We start from the raw sequence: 19,096 nt of genomic DNA, 5'->3' as shown, positions 1-19,096 counted from the left end.
TAGGGTTATGTTGAGAGCGAGGGTTAGAGAGACAGATTGGGTTTGGATTGTTCCTAGGGTTAAGGTTATATTGAGGGCTAGGATTAGAGAGACGATTACGGTTAGGATTGGAGCTAGGGTTAGGGTTATGTTTAGGGCTAGGGTTAGGTTGACGATTAGGGTTAGGATTGGACCTAGGGTTAGGGTTGTGTTGAGGGCTAGGGTTAGAGAGACAGTTCGGGTTAGGATTGGAGCTAGGGTTAGGGTTATGTTGAGGGCTAGGGTCAGAGAGACGATTAGGGTTATTATTGGACCTAGGGTTAAGGTTATGTTTAGGGCTAGGGTTAGATAGACGATTAGTGTTTGGATTGTACATAGGGTTAGGGTTATGTTGAGGGCTAGGGTTAGAGAGTCGCTTCAGGTTAGGATTGGACCTAGGGTTTGGGTTATGTTGAGGGCTAGGGTTAGAGAGACGGTTCGGGTTAGGATTAGACCTAGGGTTAGGGTTACGTTGAGGGCTAGGGTTAGAGATACGGTTCGGGTTAGGATTGGACCTAGGGTTAGGGTTATGTTGCGGGCTCGGGTTAGAGAGACGATTAGGGTTATTATTGGACCTAGGGTTAGGATTATGTTTAGAGCTAAGGTTAGATAGACGATTAGGGTTCGGATTAGACGTAGGGTTTGGGTTATGTTGAGGGCTAGGGTTAGAGAGACGATTAGGGTTAGGATTGAAGCTAGGGTTAGGGTTATGTTTATGGCTAGGGTTAGATATTCGATTATGGTTAGGATTGGACCTAGGGTTAGGGTTATGTTGAGGGCCAGGGTTATGTAGACAATTAGGGTTACTATTGGATCTAGGGTTAGGATTATGTTAAGGGCTAGGGTTAGAGAGTCGATTCGGTTTAGGATTGAACCTAGGGTTAGGGTTATGTTGAGGGCTAGGTTTAGAGAGACGGTTCGGGTTAGGATTGGACCTAGGGTGAGGGTTATATTGAGGGCTAGGGTTAGGTAGACCATTAGGGTTAGGATAAGACTTAGGGTTATGGTTATGTTTAGGGCTAGGGTTAGAGAGACTATTAGGGTTAGAATTGGACCTAGGGTTAGGGTTATGTTGAGGGCTAGGATTATAGAGAGGGTTCGTGTTAGAATTGGACCTAGGGTTAGGGTAATGTTGAGGGTTAGGGTTAGAGAGACGAATCGGGTTAGTACTGGTCCTAGGGTTAGGGTTATGTTGAGTGCTAGGGTTAGAGAGATGGTTCGTGTTAGGACTGGACCTAGGGATAGGGTTATGTTGAGGGCTAGGGTTAGAGAGACGGTTCGGGTTAGGATTGGACCTAGGGTTAGGGTTATGTTGAGGGCTAGGGTTAGAGAGACGGTTCGGGTTAGGATTGGACCTAGGGTTAGGTTTAGGTTGAGGGCTAGGGTTAGATAGACGATTAGTGTTAGGATTGGAACTAGGGTTAGTGTTATGTTGAGGGGTAGGGTTAGGTAGACGATTAGGGTTATTATTGGACTTAGGGTAGGGTTATGTTGAGGGCTAGGGTTAGGTAGACGATTAGGGTTAGGTGTGGATCTAGGGTTAGGGTTTTGTTGAGGACTAGGTTTAGTGAGACGGTTTGCGTTAGGATTAGACCTACGGTTATGCTTATGTTGAGGACTAGGGTTAGGTAGACGATTAGGGTTAGGATTGCACCTATGCTTAGGTTTATGTTGAGGGCTAGGTTTACAGAGACGGATCGATTTAGGATTTGACCTAGGGTTAGGGTTATAATGTGGGCTAGGGTTAGGTGGACGATTAGGGTTAGGATTGGACTTAGGGTTATGGTTATGTTGAGGGCTAGGGTTAGAGAGAAGTTGCGGGTTAGGATTGGACCTAGGGTTAGTGTTATGTTGAGGGCTAGGTTCAGAGAGACGGTTCGGGGTAGGATTGGAGCTAGGGTTAGGATTGTGTTGAGGGCTAGTGTTAGAGAGACTATTAGGGTTTGGATTGGAGCTAGGGTTAGGGTTATGTTGTCGGCTATGGTTAGAGCGTTGATTAGGGTTAGGATTGTTCCTAGGGTTAGGGTTATTTTGAGGGGTAGGGTTAGGTAGACTATTTGGGATAGGATTGGACCTAGGGTTAGGGTTATATTGAGGTCTAGGGTTAGAGAGACGATACGGGTTATTATTGTACCTAGGGTTTGGGTTATGTTTAGGGCTAGGGTTCGATACACGATTAGGGTTAGGACTGGACCTAGGGTTTTGGTTATGTTGACGGCTAGGATTAGAGACGATTATGGTTAGGATTTGAGCTACGGTTAGGGTTATGTTGAGGGCTAGGTTTAGGTGGACGATTAGGGTTACGATTGGAGCTAGGGTTAGGGTTATGTTGAGGGCTAGGGTTAGGTAGACGATTAGGTCTAGGATTGGTCCTAGGGTTAGGGTTATGGTGAGGGCTAGGGTTAGATAGACGATTAGGGATAGGATTGGAGCTAGGGTTGGCGTTATGTTGAGGGCTATGGTTAGACAGACGATTAGGGTTAGGATTGGAGCTATGGTTAGGGTTATGTTGAGGGCTATGGTTAGGTAGACGATTAGGGTTAGGATTGGACCTAGGGTTAGGGTTATGAGGAGTGCTAGAGTTAGAGAGACTGTTCAGGTTAGGATTGGGCCTAGGGTTAGTATTAGGTTGAGGGCTAGGGGTAGAGAGATGGTTCGGGTTATAATTGGACCTAGGGTTTGTGTTAGGTTGAGGGCTAGGGTTAGAAAGACGGTTCGGGTTAGGATTGGACCTAGGGTTAGTGTTATGTTGAGGGCTAGGGTTAGAGAGACGATTAGGGTTAGGATTTGGGCTAGGGTTAGGGTTATGATGAGGGCTAGGGTTAGAGAGAAGGTTCGGGTTAGAAATGAACCTCGTTTAGAGTTATATTGATGGCTAGGTTTAGAGAGACTATTAGGGTTAGGATTGGACCTAGGGTTAGGGTTGTGTTCAGGGCTACGGTTAGAGAGACTATTAGGGTTAGGATTGGAGCGAGGGTTAAGGTATGTTGAGGGCTAGGGTTAGGTAGACCATTAGGGTTAGGATTGGAGCTAGGGTTAGGGTTATGTTGAGGGCTACGGTTAGAGAGTCGATTAGGGTTAGGATTGGACCTAGGTTTAGGGTTATGTTGAGGGCTAGGGTTAAATACACGATTAGGGTTAGGAGTGGACCTAGGGTTAGGGTTATGTTGAGGGCTAGGGTTAGACAGTCGATTAGGGTTAGAATTGGACCTACGGTTACTGTTATGTTGAGGGCTAGGGTTAGATACACGATTAGGGTTAGGACTGGACCTAGGGTTATGGTTATGTTGAGGGCTAGGGTTAGGTAGACGATTAGGGTTAGGATTGGAACTAGGGTTAAGTTTATGTTGAGGGCTACGGTTAAAGAGTCGCTTCAGGTTAGGATTGGACCTAGGGTTTGGGTTATGTTGAGGGCTAGGGTTATATAGACGTATAGGGTTATGATTGCACCTAGGGTTAGGTTTATGTTGAGGGCTAGGGTTAGAGAGACGGTTCGGGGTAGGATTGGACCTACCGTTCGGGTTAGGTTGAGGGCTAGGGTTAGAGAGACGGTTCGGGTTAGGATTGGTCCTAGGGTTAGGGTTATGTTGAGGGCTAGGGTTTGAGATACGATTAGGGTTAGGATTGGACTAGGGTTAGGGTTATTTTGAGCGCTAGGGTTAGGTAACGATTAGGGTTCGGATTGGACCTAGGGTTATGATGAGGGCTACGGTTAAAGAGTCTATGAATGTTTGTTTTGGACCTAGGGTTAGGGTTACGTTGACGGCTAGGGTTAAGTAGACAATTAGGGTTAGTATTGGATCTAGGGTTAGGGTTATGTTAAGGGCTAGGTTTAGAGAGATGATTCGGGTTAGGATTGTACCTAGGGTTAGAGATATTTTGAGGGCTAGGTTTAGAGAGAGGGTTCGGGTTAGGATTGGATATAGTGTTTGGGTTATATTGAGGGCTAGGTTTAGAGAGACTGATCGATTTACGATTGGATCTAGGGTTAGGGTTATATTGAGGGCTAGGGTTAGGTGGACGATTAGGGTTAGGATTGGCCTTAGGGTTATGGTTATGTTGAGGGCTAGGTTTAGAGAGAAGGTTCGGGTTAGGATTGGACCTAGGGTTAGGGTTATGTTGAGGGCTAGGTTCAGAGACACTGTTCGGGTTAGGACTGGGCCTACGTTTAGGGTTGTGTTGAGGGCTAGTGTTAGAGAGACTATTAGGGTTTGGATTGGACCTAGGGTTAGGGTTATGTTGAGGGGTAGGTTTAGGTAGACTATTTGGGATAGGATTGGACCTAGGGTTTGGGTTATTTTCAGGGCTAGTGTTAGAGAGACGATACGGATTAATATTGGACCTAGGGTTAGGGTTATGTTGAGGGCTAGGGTTAGGTAGACGATTAGGGTTAATATTGGACCTAGGGTTAAGGTTATGTTGAGGGCTAGGGTTAGCTAGACGATTAGGGTTAGGATTGGACCTAGGGTTAGGGTTACGATGAGGGCTAGGTTTAGAGAGACGACTCGGGTTAGGAATTGACCTATGGTTAGGTTTATGTTTAGGGCTAGGGTTAAATAGACGATTAGGGTTAGGATTGGACCTAAGGTTAGGGTAATGTTGATGGCTAGGTTACAGAGACAATTAGGGTTAAGATTGAAGCTAGGTTTAGGGTTATGTTGAGGGCTAGGTGTAGGTAGACGATTAAGGTTAGGATTGGAGCTAGGGTTAGGGTTATGTTGAGGGTTAGGGTTAGAGAGACGGTTCGGGTTAGGATTCGATCCAGGGTTAGGGTTATGTTTACGGCTAGGGTTAGATAGACGATTAGTGTTAGGAATGTACCTAGGGTTAGGGTTATGTTTTGGTTTAGGGTTAGAGAGATGATTAGGGTTAGGACTGGACCTAGGGTTAGGGTTATGTTGACGGCTACAGTTAGATACACGATTAGGGTTACGATTGGACCTAGAGTTAGGGTTATGTTGAGGGCTAGGGTTAGGGGGACGGTTCCGTTTAGGATTGGACCAAGGGTTATGGCCCTTCTTTTCTGCTTTTTGAATGTTCTCAACGCATTAGGAGAAAGAGCGTGTTTGGGCAACAGTGATGCAGTGTGTGTTTTTCTGGATTGCAAGTGATTTGCGAAACATACTCCTTGTTTTTCCACATCGTCTAAGAAAGAACATGAGACTTGCAAGAGATTGAAACAATGCATCCCACAACGTATTCCAGCAGTGAAAACACACGTTTCTACAAAGACTTTGAAGGAGCAAGCAAAAGAATAGTGGCTGAGTGTTCTTTCAGAGAGAAACACACGCATTTCTTCCTTCTGGAGTGAATTTTCAACCTGGAATTCATATGCATTTTGTACTGTGCAGAATGTAGCTACCTACTCGGGTGTTGTGTCATAGAAGCACCTTTCCTACAGGAGCTTATTCCAACATTCATTGTTTGGCTAAGTTCTTTAGGGTTGTTGTTGGAAGGTCTTTCATCTTTGGCCAAATCCCGCTTCGAACGAAATGTTTTTACATTGCTGTTTCCAAGAGTCCAGAAGGAGCTGCTGCTTGAAACTATCCACATGCACATCTCCCATACTGTTGTCCTCGTTTCAGTACCTGGATTTTGTTTTCCTCTTCTTTCTTTGAAATGACAAGCCTTCTTTCTGCATGCTACACACATCTTGTAGAAGTTTCTATTTTAAGCATGTTGGTGCTCTAAGAACGCTGTTTAACCTGTGTAGAGTGTGTCACACTCCAGCACTCAATACACAACTTAGAGCTCCTTTCACCACAGACACGCAAACACATGTTTTTGTGAAAGTCCTACTTCAGGTCACTTGGAAATGTAAGGGTTTCATTGAGAACATGAAGTCAATCATGCTTTTGCACTCTGCAACCTAAATAAATGGCCTTTTGTACACACCAGTCTGAAATTCACTGCAAAAGGCCCTTCTGTTCTGGTTTCTAGAATGTTCTCAACGCATTAGGTGAAAGAGCGTGTTTGAGGAAGAGTGATGCAGGGTGCGTTTTCCTGGATCAAGTGATTTGGGAAACATAATCCGCGTTTTTCCACATTGTGTAAGAAAGAACATGAGGCCTGCAAGAGATTAAAACAATGCATCCCACAACGTATTCCAGCAGTGAAAACACACGTTTCTACAAAGACCTTGAAGGAGGAAGCAAAAGAATAGTGGCTGAGTGTTCTTTCAGAGAGAAACACACGCATTTCTTCCTTCTGGAGTGAGTTTCCAGCCAGGAATTCATTTGCATTTTGTACTGTGCAGAAGGTAGCTACCTGCTTGGGGGTTGTGTCATAGAAGCACCTTTCCTGCAGGAGCTTATTGCAACATTCATTGTTTGGCTAAGGTCTTTAGGGCTGGTTTTGGAAGGTCTTTCAACTTTGGCCAAATCCCGCTTCGTACGAAATTTTTTCACAGCGCTTTTCCCAAGTGTCCACAAAGAGCTGCTGCTTGAAACTGTCCACATGCACATCTCCCATACTGGTGTGCTCCTTTCACTCCCTGGAATTTGGTGTCCTCTTCTTTCTTTGAAATGACAAGCCTTCATTCAGCACGCTACACACATCTTGTAGCAGTTTATATTATAAGCATCTTGGTGCTCTAAGAATGCTGTTTAACCTGTGTAGAGTGTGTCACTCTCCGGCACTGAATACACAACTTGGAGCTACTTTCACCACAGACACGCAAAGACATCTTTTTGTGAAAGTCCTACTTCAGGTCACTTGGAAATGTAAGCGTGTCATCGAGAACAGGAAGTCAATCGTGCTTTTGCTCTCTGCAACCAATAGAAATGTCCTTTTGAACATACCCGTCTGAATTTCACTGCAAAATGCACTTCTTTTCTGGTTTCTTGTATGTTCTCAACACATTAGGAGAAAGAGCGTGTGTGAGAAAGAGTGATGCAGTGTGCGTTTCTCTGGATTACAAGTGATTTGGGAAACATACTCCTTGTTTTTCCACATTGTCTAACAAACAACATGAGGCTTGGAAGAGATTGAAACGATGCATCCCAAAACGTATTCCAGCAGTGAAAACACACGTTTCTGCAAAGACTTTGAAGGAGCAAGCAAAAGCCTAGTGGCTGAGTGTTCTTTCACGGAGAAACACATGCATTTCATTCTTCTGTGGAGAGTTTTCAGCTTGGAATTCATTTGCATTTTGTACTGTGCAGAATGTAGGTACCTGCTCGGGGGTTGTGTCATAGAAGCACCTTTCCTGCAGGAGCTTATTGCAACATTCATTGTTTGGCTAAGGTCTTTAGGGATGTTTTTGGAAGGTCTTTCAACTTTGGCAAAATCCCGCTTCGTACGAAATTTTTTCACAGCGCTGTTTCCAAGTGTCCACAAAGAGCTGCTGCTTGAAAGTGCCCAGAGGCACAACTCCCATACTGGCATGCTCCTTTCACTCCCTGGAATTTGGTTTCCTCTTCTTTCTTTGAAATGACAAGCCTTCATTCAACACGCTACACACATCTTGTAGCAGTTTATATTATAAGCATTGGTGCTCTAAGAATGCTGTTTAACCTGTGTAGAGTGTGTCACTCTCCAGCACTGAATACACAACTTAGAGCTATTTCACCACAGACACGCAAAGACATCTTTTTGTGAAAGTCCTACTACAGGTCACTTGGAAATGTAAGGGTGTCCTCGACAACATGAAGTCAATCTTGCTTTTGCACTCTGCAACCAATAGAAATGTCCTTTTGAACATACCCGTCTGAATTTCACTGCAAAATGCACTTCTTTTCTGGTTTCTTGAATGTTCTCAATACATTAGAAGAAAGAGCGTGTTTGAGCAAAAGTGATGCAGTGTGCGTGTCTCTGGATTACAAGTGATTTGGGAAACATACTCCTTGTTTTTCCACAGTGTCTAAGAAACAACATGAGGCTTGCAAGATATTGAAACGATGCATCCCAAAACGTATTCCAGCAGTGAAAACACACGTTTCTGCAAAGACTTTGAAGGAGCAAGCAAAAGCCTAGTGGCTGAGTGTTCGTTCAGAGAGAAACACGTGCATTTCATTCTTCTGTGGAGAGTTTTCACCCTGGAATTCATTTGCATTTTGTACTGTGCAGAATATAGCTACCTGCTCGGGGATTGTGTCATAGAAGCACCTTTCCTGCAGGAGCTTATTGCAACATTCATTGATTGGCTAAGTTCTTTTGGGCTGGTTTTGGAAGGTCTTTCAACTTTGGCCAAATCCCGCTTCCTACGAAATTATTTCACAGCACTGTTCCCAAGTGTCCACAAAGAGCTGCTGCTTGAAACTGTCCACATGCACATCTCCCATACTGGTGTGCTCGTTACACTATCTGGATTTTGGTTTACTCTTCTTTCTTTGAAATGACAAGTCTTCTTTCTGCATGCTACACACACCTGTAACAGTTTCAGTTTGAAGCATGTTGCTGCTCTCAAAACGCAGTGTAACCTCTGTAGAGTGTGTCACTCTCCAGCACTGTATACACAACGGAGAGCTCCTTTCACCACAGACAGGCAAACACATCTTTTTGGGGAAGTCCTACTGCAGGTCAAATGGAAATATAAGGGTGTCATGGAGAACATGAAGGCAATCGTGCTTTTGCTCTCTGCAACCAATAGAAATGTCCTTTTGAACATACCCGTTTGAATTTCACTGCAAAATGCACTTGTTTTCTGGTTTCTTGAATGTTATCAAAACATTAGGAGAAAGAGCGTGTTTCAGCAAGAGTGATGCAGTGTGCCTTTTTCTGGATTACAAGAGATTTGGGAAACATACTCTGTTTTTCCACATTGTCTAAGAAACAACATGAGGCTTGCAAGATATTGAAACGATGGATCCCACAACATAGTCCAGCAAGGAAAACACACGTTTCTGCAAAGACTTTGAAGGAACAAGCAAAAGCGTAGTGGCTGAGTGTTCTTTCAGAGGGAAACACACGCATTTCATTCTTCTGTGGAGAGTTTTCAGCCTGGAATTCATTTTCATTTTGTACTGTGCAGAACGTAGCTACCTGCTCCGGGGTTTGTCATGGAAGCACCTTTCCTGCAGGAGCTTATTGCAACATTCATTGTTTGGCTAAGGTCTTTAGGGCTGGTTTTGGAAGGTCTTTCAACTTTGGCCAAATCCTGCTTCGTACGAAATTTTTTCACAGCGCTGTCTCCAAGTGTCCACAAAGAGCTGCTGCTTGAAACTGTCCACATGCACATCTCCCATACTGGTGTGCTCGTTCACTACCTGGATTTTGGTTTCCTCTTCCTTCTTTGAAATGACAAGCCTTCTTCCTGCATGCTACACACACCTTGTAGCAGTTTCAGTTTGAAACATGTTGCTGCTCTCAAAATGCTGTGTAACCTACGTAGAGTGTGTCACTCTCCAGCACTTAATACTCAACTAAGAGCTACTTTTACCACAGACACGCAAAGACATCTTTTTGTGAAAGTCCTACTTCAGGTCACTTGGAAAAGTAAGGGTGTCATTGAGAACATGAAGTCAATCGTTCTTTTGCACACTGCTACCAATAGAAATGTCCTTTTGAATATACCCGTCTGAATTTTACTGCAAAATGCACTTCTTTTCTGGTTTCTTGAATGTTCTCAACACATTAGGAGAAAGAGCGTGTTTTGGCAAGAGTGATGCAGTGTGCGTTTCTCTGGATTACAAGTGATTTGGGAAACATACTCCTTGTTTTTCCACAGTGTCTAAGAAACAACATGAGGCTTGCAAGAGATTGAAACAATGCATCCCACAACGTATTCCAACAGTGAAAACACACGTTTCTACAGAGACTTTGAAGGAGCAAGCAAAAGCCTAGTGGCTGAGTGTTCTTTCAGAGAGAAACACATGCATTTCATTCTTCTGTGGAGAGTTTTCAGCCTGGAATTCATTTGCAGTTTTTACTGTGCATAATGTAGCTACCTGCTCGGGGGTTGTGCCATAGAAGCACCTTTCCTGCAGGAGCTTATTGCAACATTCATTGTTTGGCTAAGTTCTTTAGGGCTGGTTGGAAGGTCTTTCAACTTTGGCCAAATCCCGCTTCCTACGAAATTTTTTCACAGCCCTGTTCCCAAGTGTCCACAAAGAGCTGCTGCTTGAAACTGTCCACATGCACATCTCCCATACTGGTGTGCTCGTTTCACTACCTGGATTTTGGTTTGCTCTTCCTTCTTTGAAATCACAAGGCGTCTTTCCGCATGCTACACACACCTGTAGCAGTTTCAGTTTGAAGCATGTTGCTGCTCTCAAAATGCTTTGTAACCTACGTAGAGTGTGTCACTCTCCAGCACTGAATACACAACTTAGAGCTACTTTCACCACACACACGCAAACACATCTCTTTGTGAAGCTCCTACTTCAGGTCACTTGGAAATGTAAGGGTGTCATGGAGAACATGAAGTCAATCGTGCTTTTGCGCACTGCAACCAATAGAAATGTTCTTTTGAACATACCCGTCTGAATTTCACTGCAAAATGCCCTTCTTTTCGGTTTCTTGAATGTTATCAACACATTAGGAGAAAGAGCGTGTGTGAGCAAGAGTGATGCACTGTGCGTTTTCCTGGGTTTCAAGTGATTTGGGAAACATACTCATTCTTCCACATTGTGTATGAAAAAACGTGAGGCTTGCAAGAGATTGAAACAATGCATCCCACAACGTATTCCAATAGTGAAAACACACGTTTGTACAAAGACTTTGAAGGAGAAAGCAAAAGCATAGTGGCTGAGTGTTCTTTCAGAGAGAAACACATGCATTTCATTCTTCTGTGGAGAGTTTTCAGCCTGGAATTCATTTGCATTTTGTACTGTGCATAATGTAGCTACCTGCTCGGGGGTTGTGTCATAGAAGCACCTTTCCTGCAGGAGCTTATTACAACATTCATTGTTTGACTGTCTTTAGGGCTGGTTGGAAGGTCTTTCAACTTTGGCCAAATCCCGCTTCCTACGAAATTTTTTCACAGCGCTGTTCCCAAGTGTCGACAAAGAACTCCTGCTTGAAACTGTCCACATGCACATCTCCCATACTGGTGTGCTCCTTTTACTACCTAGATTTTGGTTTCGTCTTCTTTCTTTGAAATGACAAGCCTTCTTCCTGCATGCTACACACATTGTAGCAGTTTCAGTTTGAAGGATGTAGCTGCTCTCAAAATGCTGTGTAACCTTCGTAGAGTGTGTCACTCTCCAGCACTGAATACACAACTTAGAGCTCCTTTAACCACAGACCCGCAAACACATCTTTTTGTGAATGTCCTTCTTCAGGTCACTTGGAAATGTAAGCGTGTCCTCGAGAACATGAAGTCAATCGTGCTTTTGCACTCTGCAACCAATAGAAACGTCCTTTTCAACATACCAGTCTGAATATCACTGCAAAATGCACTTTCTTTCTGGTTTCTTGTATGTTCTCAACACATTAGGAGAAAAGAGCGTGTGTGAGCAAGAGTGATGCAGTGTGCGTTTCTCTGGATTACAAGTGATTTGGGAAACATACTCCTTGTTTTTCCACAGTGTCTAAGAAACAACATGAGGCTTGCAAGAGCTTGAAACAATGCATCCCAAAACGTATTCCAGCAGTGAAAACACACGTAGGGTTTGGATTGGTCCTAGGGTTAAGGTTATATTGAGGGCTAGGATTAGAGAGACGATTAGGGTTCGGTTGTCGATTAGGGATAGGATTGGAGCTAGTGTTAGAGTTATGTCCAGGGCTAGGGTTAGATAGAAGATTAGGGTTAAGATTGGACCTAGGGTTAGGGTTATGTTGAGGGCTAGGGTTAGAGAGACGGTTAGGGTTAGGATTGGAGCTAGGGTTAGGGTTATGTTTATGGCTAAGGCTAGGTATACTCTTAGGGTTTATGAAAGGACCTAGGGTTATGGTTATGTTTAGGACTACGGTTAGAGAGAACGTTCGGGTTAGGATTGGAGCTAGGGTTAGGGTTATGTTGAGGGCTAGGGTTAGAGAGACGATTAGGGTTAGGATTGAAGCTAGGGTTAGGGTTATGTTGAGGGCTAGGTTTAGAGCGACGATTAGGGTTAGGATTGGAGCTAGGGTTACGGTTATGTTGAGGGCTAGGGTTAGAGAGACGATTAGGGTTAGGATTGGACCTAGGGTTAGGGTTATATTGAGGACTAGGGTTAGAGAGACGGTTAGGGTTAGGATTGGAGCTAGGGTTAGGGTTATGTTGAGGGCAAGGGCTAGGTAGACATTATGGTTTCTGAATGGACCTACGGTTATGGTTATGTTTAGGGCTACAGTTAGAGAGAAGGTTAGGGTTAGGATTGCACCTTGGGTTATGGTTGTGTTGAGGGCTAAGGTTAGGTAGACGACTAGGGTTAAGATTGGAGCTAGGGTTAGGGTTATGTTGAGGGCTAGGGTTAGAGAGACAATTAGCGTTAGGATTGAAGCTAGGGTTAGGGTTATGTTGAGGGCTAGGGTTAGAGAGACGATTAGGGTCAGCATTGGACCTAGGGTTAAGGTTATGTTGAGGGTTAGGTTTAAAGAGACGATTAGGGTTAGGATTGGAGCTAGGGTTAGGGTTATTTTGAGCGCTAGGGTTCGGTTGACGATTACGGATAGGATTGGAGCTAGGGTTAGGGTTATGTTGAGGGCTAGGGTTAGATAGACGATTATGGTTAGATTTAGACCTAGGTTTAGGGTTATGTTTAGAGCTATGTTTAGATATACGATTAGGGTTAGGACTGGACCTAGGGTTTGGGTTATGTTGAGGGCTAGGGTTAGGTTGACGATTATGGTTAGAATTAGACCTAGGTTTAGGGTTATGTTTAGAGCTATGTTTAGATATACGATTAGGGTTAGGATTGGTCCTAGGGTTAGTGTTATGTTGAGGGCTAGGGTTAGAGAGAATGTTCGGGTTTGGATTGGGCCTAGGGTTAGTGTCATGTTGAGGGCTAGGATTAAAGAGACGGTTCGGGTTAGGATTGGATCGAGGGTTAGGGTTATGTTGAGAGCGAGGATTAGAGAGACAGATTGGGTTTGGATTGGTCCTAGGGTTAGGGTTATGTTGAGGGTTACGGTTAGAGAGATGATTAGTGTTAGGATTGGACCTAGGGTTAGGGTTGTGTTGAGGGCTAGTGTTGGAGAGACGATTAAGTTAGGATTGGAGCTAGGGTTAGGGTTACGTTCAGGTCTAGGGTTAGGTAGAAGATTAGGGTTAGGATTTGACCTAGGGTTAGGGTTATGTTGAGGGCTAGGGTTAGGTAGACCATAAGGGTTAGTATTGGACCTAGGGTTAGGGTTAAGTTGAGGACTTGTGTTAGGTAGACGATTAGGGTTAGGATTGGAGCTAGGGTTAGGGTTATGTTGATGGCTAGGGTTAGGTAGACGATTAGGGTTAGGATTGGACCTAGGGTTAGGGTTAGGTTGAGGGCTAGGGTTAGAGAGACAGTTCAGGTTAGGATTGGACCTCAGGTTAGGGTTATGTTGAGGGCTAGGGTTAGAGAGACGGTTAGGGTTAGGATTGGAGCTAGGGTTAGCGTTATGTTGAGGGCTAGGGCTAGGTAGACAATTAGGGTTTATGATTGGACCTAGGGTTATGGTTATGTTTAGGGCTAGGGTTAGAGAGAAGGTTCGGGATAGTATTGGACCGAGGGTTCGGGTTATGTTGAGGGCTAGGGTTAGATAGACGATTACAGTTAGGATTGGACCTATGGTTAGGGTTATGTTAAAGGCTAGGGTCAGAGAGACGATTAGGGATATTATTGGACCTAGGGTTAAGGTTATGTTTAGGGCTAGTTTTAGATAAACGATTAGGGATAGGATTGGACCTAGGGTTAGGGTTTTGTTGAGGGCTAGGGTTAGAGATACTATTAGGGTTAGGACTGGACCTAGGGTTAGGGTTATGTTGAAGGCTAGGGTTAGGTAGACTATTAGGGATAGGATTGGAGCTAGGGTTAGGGTTATGTTGAGGGCTACGGTTAGAGAGACGATTAGGGTAGGTTTGGAGCTAGGGTTAGGGTTATGTTGAGGGCTAGGGTTCGGATGATGAACTGGGATATGATTGGAGCTAGGGTTAGGTTTATGTTGAGGGGTAGGGTTAGATAGACGATTAGTGTTAGGATTGGACGTAGGGTTAGGCTTATGTTTAGGGCTAAGGTTAGATACACGATTAGGGTTAGGACTGGACCTAGGGTTAGGGTTATGTTTACGGCTACGGTTAGGTACACGATTAGGGTTAGGATTGGACCTAGAGTTAGGGTTATGTTGAGGGCTAGGGTTAGGGAGACGGTTCGGTTTAGGATTGGACCAAGGGTAGGGCCCCTCTTTTCTGCTTTCTTTAATGTTCTCAATGCATTAGTTGAAAAGCGTGTTTGAGTAAGACTGATGCAGGGTGCGTTTTCCTGGATTTTAAGTGATTTGGGAAACATAATCCGCGTTTGTCCACATTGTGTAAGAAAGAACATGAGGCTTGCAAGAGATTGAAACAATGCATCCCAAAACGTATTCCAGCAGTGAAAGCACACGTTTCTACAAAGACTTTGAAGGAGTAAGCAAAAGAATAGTGGCTGAGTGTTCTTTCAGAGAAAACATGCGCATTTCTTCCTTCTGGAGTGAGTTTCCAGCCAGGAATTCATATGCATTTTGTACTGTCCAGAATGTGGCTACCTGCTCGGGAGTTGTGTCATTGAAGCACCTTTCCTGCAGGAGCTTATTGCAACATTCATTGTTGGGCTAAGTTCTTTAGGGTAGGTTTTGGAAAGTCTTTCAACTTTGGCCAAATCCCGCTTCGTACGAAATTTTTTCACAGCGCTGTTTCCAAGTGTCCACAAAGAACTGCTGCTTGAAACTGTCCACATGCACATCTCCCATACCGGTGTGCTCGTTTCAGTACCTGGATTTTGGTTTCCTCTTCTTTCTTTGAAATGACAAGCCTTCTTTCTGCCTGCTACACACATCTTGTAGCAGTTTCTATTTTAAGCATGTTGGTGCTCTAAGAACGTTTTTTAACCTATATAGAGTGTGTCACTCTCCAGCAATGAATACACAACTTAGAGCCTCTTTCGCCAGAGACACGCATACACATCTTTTTGGGAAAGTCCTAATTGTGGTCACTTGGAAATGTAAGGGTTTCATCGAGAACATGAAGACCATCATTCTTTTACACCCTGAAACCGAAAGAAATGGCTTTTTGTACAAGCCAGTCTGAATTTCACTACCAAATGCTCTTCCTTTCTGCTTTCTTGAATGTTCTCAACGCATTAGGAGAAAGAGCGTGTTTGGGCAAGAGTGATGCAGTGTGTGTTTTTCTGGATTGCAAGTGATTTGGGAAACATACTCCTTGTTTTTCCACATCGTCTAAGAAAGAACATGAGGCTTGCAAGAGATTGAAACAATGCATCCCACAACGTATTCCAGCAGTGAAAACATACGTTTCTACAAAGACTTTGAAGGAGCAAGCAAAAGAATAGTGGCTGAGTGTTCTTTCTGAGAGAAACACACGAATTTCTTCCTTCTGGAGTGAGTTTTCAGCCTGGAATTCATATGCATTTTAACTCTGCAGAATGTAGCTACCTGCTCGGGAGTTGTGTCATTGAAGCACCTTTCCTACAGGAGCTTATTGCAACATTCATTGTTTGGCTAAGTTCTTTAGGGTTGGTGTTGGAAGGTCTTTCAACTTTGGCCAAATCCCGCTTCGAACGAAATGTTTTTACATTGTTTTTTCCAAGTGTCCAGAAGGAGCTGCTGCTTGAAACTGTCCACATGCACATCTCCCATACCGGTGTGCTCGTTTCAGTACCTGGATTTTGGTTTCTTCTTCTTTCTTTGAAATCACAAGCCTTTTTTATGCCTGCTACACACACCTTGTAGCAGTTTCACCTTTGAGCTTGTTTTTGCTCTTAAAACGCTGTTAAACCTATGTAGAGTGTGTCACTCTCCAGCACTCAATACACAACTTAGAGCTCCTTGCGCTACAGACACACAAACACATCTTTTTGGGAATGTCCTAATTGAGGTCACCTGGAAATGTAAGGGTTTCATCGAGAACATGAAGACCATCATGCTTTTACACCCTGCAACCGAAAGAAATGGCTTTTTGTACATGCCAGTCTGAATTTCAGTGCAAAATGCTCTTCCTTTCTGCTTTCTTGAATGTTCTCAACGTATTAGGAGAAAGAGCATGTTTGGGCAAGAGTGATGCAGTGTGTGATTTTCTGGATTTCAAGTGACTTGGGAAACATACTCCTTGTTTTTCCACATCGTCTAAGAAAGAACATGAGGCTTGCAAGAGATTGAAACAATGCATCCCACAACGTATTCCAGCAGTGAAAACACACGTTTGTACAAAGACTTTGAAGGAGGAAGCAAAAGCCTAGTGGCTGGGTGTTCTTTCAGAGAGAAACACATGCATTTCATTCTTCTGGAGTGAGTTTCCACCCAGGAATTAATATGCATTTTGTACTGTGCAGAATGTAGCTACCTGCTCGAGAGTTGTGTCATTGAAGCACTTTTCCTGCAGGAGCTTATTGCCACATTCATTGTTTGGCTAAGTCCTTTAGGGTTCGTTTTGGAAGTTCTTTCAACTTTGGCCAAATCCCACTTCCTACTAAATTTTTTCACAGAGCTGTTTCCAAGTGTCCAGAAGGAGCTGCTGCTTGAAACTGTCCACATGCACATCTCCCAAACTGATGTGCTCGTTTCACTACCTGGATTTTGGTTTCCTCTTCTTTTTTTGAAATGACAAGCCTTCTTCCTGCATGCTACACACACCTTGTAGCAGTTTCAGTTTGAAGGATGTTGCTGCTCTCAAAACGCTCTGTAACCTACGTAGTGTGTGTCACTCTCCAGCACTGAATACACAACTGAGCGCTCTTTTCCCCACAGACACGCAAACACATCTTTTTGTGAAAGTCCTACTGCAGGTCATTTGGAAATGTAAGGGTGTCATGGAGAACATGAAGTCAATCGTGCTTTTGCACTCTGCAAACAATTGAAATGTCCTTTTGAACATACCCGTCTGAATTTCACTGCAAAATGCCCTTCTTTTCTGGTATCTTGAATGTTCTCAACACATTAGAAGAAAGAGCGTGTTTGAGGAAGAGTGATACAGTGTGCCTTTTTTGGATTACAAGTGATTTGGGAAACATACTCCTTGCTTTTCCACATTGTCTAAGAAACAACATGGGGCTTGCAAGAGATTGAAACAATGCATCCCACAACGTATTCCAACAGTGAAAACACACGTTTGTACAAAGACTTTGAAGGAGGAAGCAAAAGAATAGTGGCTGAATGTTCTTTCAGAGAGAAACACATGCATTTCATTCTTCTGTGGAGAGTTTTCAGCCAGGAATTCATTTGCATTTTGTACTGTGTAGAATGTATCTACCTGGTCGGGGGTTGTGTCATAGAGACACCTTTCCGGCAGGAGCTTATTGCAACATTCATCGTTTGGCTAAGTTCTTTAGGGCTGGTTGGAAGGTCTTTCAACTTTGGCCAATTTCCGCTTCGTACGAAATTTTTTCACAGCGCTGTTCCCAAGTGTCGACAAAGAACTCCTGCTTGAAACTGTCCACATGCACATCTCCCATACTGGTGTGCTCCTTTCACTACCTGGATTTTGGTTTCGTCTTCTTTCTTTGAAATGACAAGCCTTCTTCCTGCATGCTACACACATTGTAGCAGTTTCAGTTTGAAGCATGTTGCTGCTCTCAAAATGCTGTGTAACCTACGTAGAGTGTGTCACTCTCCAGCACTGAATACACAACTTAGAGCTCCTTTAACCACAGACCCGCAAACACATCTTTTTGTGAAAGTCCTACTTCAGGTCACTTGGAAATGTAAGCGTGTCCTCGAGAACATGAAGCCAATCGTGCTTTTGCACTCTGCAACCAATAGAAATGTCCTTTTGAACATACCCGTCTGAATTTCACTGCAAAATGCACTTCTTTTCTGGTTTCTTGTATGTTCTCAACACATTAGGAGAAAAGAGCGTGTGTGATAAGAGTGATGCAGCGTGCGTTTCTCTGGATTACAAGTGATTTGGGAAACATACTCCTTGTTTTTCCACATTGTCTAAGAAACAACATGAGGCTTGCAAGAGATTGAAACGATGCATCATACAACGTATTCCAGTAGTGAAAACATACGTTTCTGCAAACATTTTGAAGGAGCAAGCAAAAGCCTAGTGGCTGAGAGTTCTTTCAGAGAGAAACACGTGCATTTCATTCTTCTGTGGAGAGTTTTCACCCAGGAATTCATTTGCATTTTGTACTGTGCAGAATGTAGCTACCTGCTCGGGGGTTAGGTCATAGAAGCACCTTTCCTGCAGGAGCTTATTGCAACATTCATTGATTGGCTAAGTTCTTTAGGGCTGGTTTTGGAAGGTCTTTCAACTTTGGCCTAATCCCGCTTCGTACAAAATTTTTTCACAGCGCTGTTCCTAAGTGTCCACAAAGAGCTGCTGCTTGAAACTGTCCACATGCACATCTCCCATAGTGGTGTGCTCTTTTCACTACCTGGATTTTGGTTTCCTCTTCTTTCTTTGAAACGAGAAGCCTTCTTTCTGCATGCTACACACACCTTGAATCAGTTTCAGATTGAAGCATGTTGCTGCTCTCAAAACGCTTTGTAACCTACGTAGAAAGTGTCACTCTCCAGCACTGAACACACAACTGAGAGCTCCTTTCACCACAGACACGCAAACATATCTTTTTGTGAAAGTCCTACTGCAGGTCAGTTGGAAATGTAAGGGTGTCATGGAGAATGTGAAGGCAATCGTGCTTTTGCACTCTGCAACCAATAGAAATGTCATTTTGAACATACCCGTCTGAATTTCACTGCAAAATGCACTTCTTTTCGGGTTTCTTGAATGTTCTCAAAACATTATGAGAAAAAGCGTGTTTCAGCAAGAGTGATGCAGTGTGCCTTTTTCTGGATTACAAGTGAATTGGGAAACATACTCTTTGTTTTTAAATATTGTCTAAGAAACAACATGAGGCTTGCAAGAGATTGAAACAATGCATCCCAAAACTTATTCAAGCAGTGAAAACAGACGTTGGGTTTGGATTGGTCCTAGGGTTAAGGTTATATTGAGGGCTAGGATAAGAGAGATGATTAAGGTTCGGTTGTCGATTAGGGATAGGATTGGAGCTAGTGTTAGAGTTAT

This window comes from Miniopterus schreibersii (assembly GCF_964146895.1).
Source record: "Miniopterus schreibersii genome assembly, chromosome: 10".
NCBI classification, from domain to species: domain Eukaryota; kingdom Metazoa; phylum Chordata; class Mammalia; order Chiroptera; family Miniopteridae; genus Miniopterus; species Miniopterus schreibersii.
Note: the sequence above shows the minus strand (reverse complement) of the source record.